Source organism: Penaeus monodon, chromosome 35 (assembly GCF_015228065.2).
Source record: "Penaeus monodon isolate SGIC_2016 chromosome 35, NSTDA_Pmon_1, whole genome shotgun sequence".
Lineage (NCBI taxonomy): Eukaryota > Metazoa > Arthropoda > Malacostraca > Decapoda > Penaeidae > Penaeus > Penaeus monodon.
In genome coordinates this window covers 14,379,610-14,383,419 of record NC_051420.1, presented here as the reverse complement: position 1 = coordinate 14,383,419, position 3,810 = coordinate 14,379,610, and positions in this window count along the sequence as shown.

Sequence of the window (3,810 nt, the reverse complement as noted above, 5' to 3'; positions counted from 1 at the left end):
CTTACTGTGCACACACACACACACACACACACACACACACACACACACACACACACACACACACACACACACACACACACACACACACACACACACACACACACACACACACACACACACACACATGTACAGTTCCCCATATTTCCAACTGGTACACCACAAGTCTGGAGGTGACAGTTTTATTTGGCAATACTTGTGTAGTATGTAGTATTCCATGAATGGAGAGGTTGGCTTCTAAAGATGATGTGAAAGAAAATTATGTCAAAATGTTATAACTATTGAAAAAAAAAAAAAAAAAAACTAAATAAAATAAATAGATAAAAATAAAACAAAGACTGACTTTTATATGCAACTGGTGTCCACAAAATCAATATTTGATAGATTTGACAACTGTGCCTAAGCAATGCTTGCCACCTACAGAGTAATGAATGAAACAATGAAAGTGTTTTTGTTCTGAGGAAGTAAATCTATGTGTACATATTCATAATAAGTTTAGAATATAAAAGTTGACAAAGGCAGAAACTGATTTTATTTGATGTGAAAAAAGATATTCACAATGTTACTACTCCTGATTTCTAAGTTTGTGTATGCGCGTCTTTATACTGGGGTGGTTGACCCATGACCCTTCCTCAGGGGAGTGGTTGGTTAGATAACCATTGGTGATGGTTCTCAACCCACCATCATATCTACGATAGACCATCAACAATGATTACCTAACCAACTACTCCCCTTGGGAAGTATCGTATATACATATATATTAACACACACACAAACATATACACATGGAAGAAAAACCGACACTGCAAAAACTAGATTTATTGAAAATGTCACATTTTCAATAAATCTAGTTTTGCAGTGTGGGTTTTTCTTCCATAGTATCTAATACAAAAGAGTGTTTTACCATTCATAGATATATCGACGGCCACCTTTAGTCGCTGTCGAATTTGGCATTATTGTCTCTACTCACTCCCGTATACGTAGAGTCAATGCCTGGGCAAAAGAATGTAAGGGGCAAGCTGTTGCCCATGTAGCATGCTTTCTCTCTCCACGCAATTGATGGGTCCAAAATTACGGCATAACCCGATACGGTTTGGCACTAGTGGCGTCACAGTTGCCAGAATGAGGTCGCAAGTGACAACGAACTGCATTCGGACTCCGGCTCCGGATTTTTCCTTAGGGTTACATCCGAAGCCTTTTCATCAGTGGCTTGTTTTGCCTTTGACCATGCACGGAGTGAAGTACAAGGCAGCGGTTGTTTTGTATAGGGTGAAGTCCCACAGTCTTTGACCAAACACTGACTGAACTATAAGGCAGCAGTTGGGCATCACTACCGAATCTAGGTAAGACCAACCCAAAGCCTCCGGGCTAGTACAGTGGTAACGTGTTGGCCTCTCATCCGAGGGGTCGGCGGTTCGCGCCCCGCCTTAGCGCGAGAAGTAGCAACTGTCGCCCGGAGGTTACTGCTGTAGCTGGGCACCACGGCGGGTAAGGACTAGGTTCAGCCGAGTCAGCACCAGCTGACACACGTGAGCGAGTCAGCATTAGTCGACACAGGCCGGGCTCCCCTCATGACATAGCCCGGGTGCGGCTAAGCTTCGCATATCGGACTTATCCTTACTAACCCAAAATTTTGAAATACGTTTGTGTGCACAGGTTTGCGCTTGCTGGCATGTATGTATGAACACACACACACACACACGTATGGATGCACCACATGCGCGCATATATATGTGTGTGTGTGTAAATATTACACACACACACACACACACACACACACACACACACACACACACACACACACACACACACACACACACACACACACACACACATATATATATATATATATATATATATATATATATATATATATATATATATATATATGTATGTATGTATGTATGCATATATATATATATATATATATGTATATATATATATATATATATATATATATATATATATGTGTGTGTGTGTGTGTGTGTGTGTGTGTGTGTGTGTGTGTGTATATATTTACTTATTTATTTATATACATGTGTATATATATTATATAAATATATGTATTTATGTTTGCGGATGCATACGCACAAACATACATGATTCTGAATAATGAGAATGATAATAACGATGTTAATGATAATAATAATGATAGTAATAATAATAATCATAGTTTAATTACTACTAATAATAATGATTTAACTAATAATAATTTAACTAATAATAATAATGATAATAATAATAATAATAATAATAACAATGACGATAATAATAATAATGATAATAGTGATGATGACGATAGTAATAATGATAATAATTGTTAAAGGTTACAAAGCCAAATGAATGTGCTAGACATCAAAGGTCATACAGCACTATAGACAGGTGTAATAGTGAAAAGGTTAAAGACGGGGTTGTTTGATGATTAAATGTGCTATAAGTCGTACAGCAGTTCAAGATAGTATGGCATTGACAGGGACAATGGGGGTGAGGGTAGAGAGGGTGAGTAAAAGGGCTAAGGTAGGGATTAACTAGGGTGAAAGTTGTCAAAGGAAGAAGTGTGTGATTCTGGAAAGATGTTCATAGGGTAAAGTAGGGATTAGTAAAAGGAGAAAGGGGGGGGGGGGTTCAGGGCGATTAGATCTCAGTTTCAGGAGAAATTTCAGGAGTGATGATAATTATTATAATCATTATCATCATCACCATTATCATTATTATTTTTATTATTATAACTATTATTTTAATTATTTTTGTTGCATCATCATCATTATCATTATTAATGATGATGATGTTTCCATCATTATCATCATTATTGTTGTTGTTATCATTACTATTATTTTTATGATTATTAGTATCATCAGTATTATCAATATTATTATCATTATTCTTGTTGCTTTGCTATTATCATCGTTATTACAAGTATAATCATTGTTACCATCAGTATCATTATTTCTGTTACCATTGCTATTATCATTATTATTGTTATTACTATCACTATCATCATTATTGTTATTATTACTATTATCATTATCTTTATCATTGTCATTATTACTATTATTATCACTATCATTATTACCGTTATCATCAATAATATTGTGATTACCATCTGCTATGTCATTATCATCATATACAACATTTTCACGTTTCTTCTGCCTTGGCAGTCGTAGGTAACAATTTTCTCGAACGTTCGACGGCCAACAGAAAACGGTGGCCAGTAGAGAAGACGCGAGAAAATGTAGCATTTGTTGAAAGTTTTTAAATAGATGATCAGTTTTTTCTTTATAACTTCATGGAAAATATGTCATTCTCTAAATCGGTGGCCTCAGGGAAATACACATTTTAAACAAAATATCAAAATAGGACCTGAAAGAATAAGAACAGTGGTTAATTATCTTTTTCAAATGAATGCAACTCGTTCAGGGAAGCTTGTAATCGATAATAGTACATCTACTGGATATTTGGAGTACTTGCATGAAACAGTAATAGTATGAGAAAACGTTTTCAAAAGGTAGGGTTGGGTCAGAGTCTAACTATATTTTGGAGTCGAGTATCTGTAAACAAATAAAAATGCCCACAAACTGTTGCTAGGAGTGATGGCGCATTATCTTTTATCATACGCATGCATATATATACACATACATATTTGTGTGTGTGTGCGCGTGTGCGCGCGCGTGTGCGTGCGTGTGTGTACATATATGTGTGTGTGTACACACACACACACACACACACACACACACACACATATATGTATATATATATATATATATATATATATATATATATATATATTATTGTATATATATATATATATATATA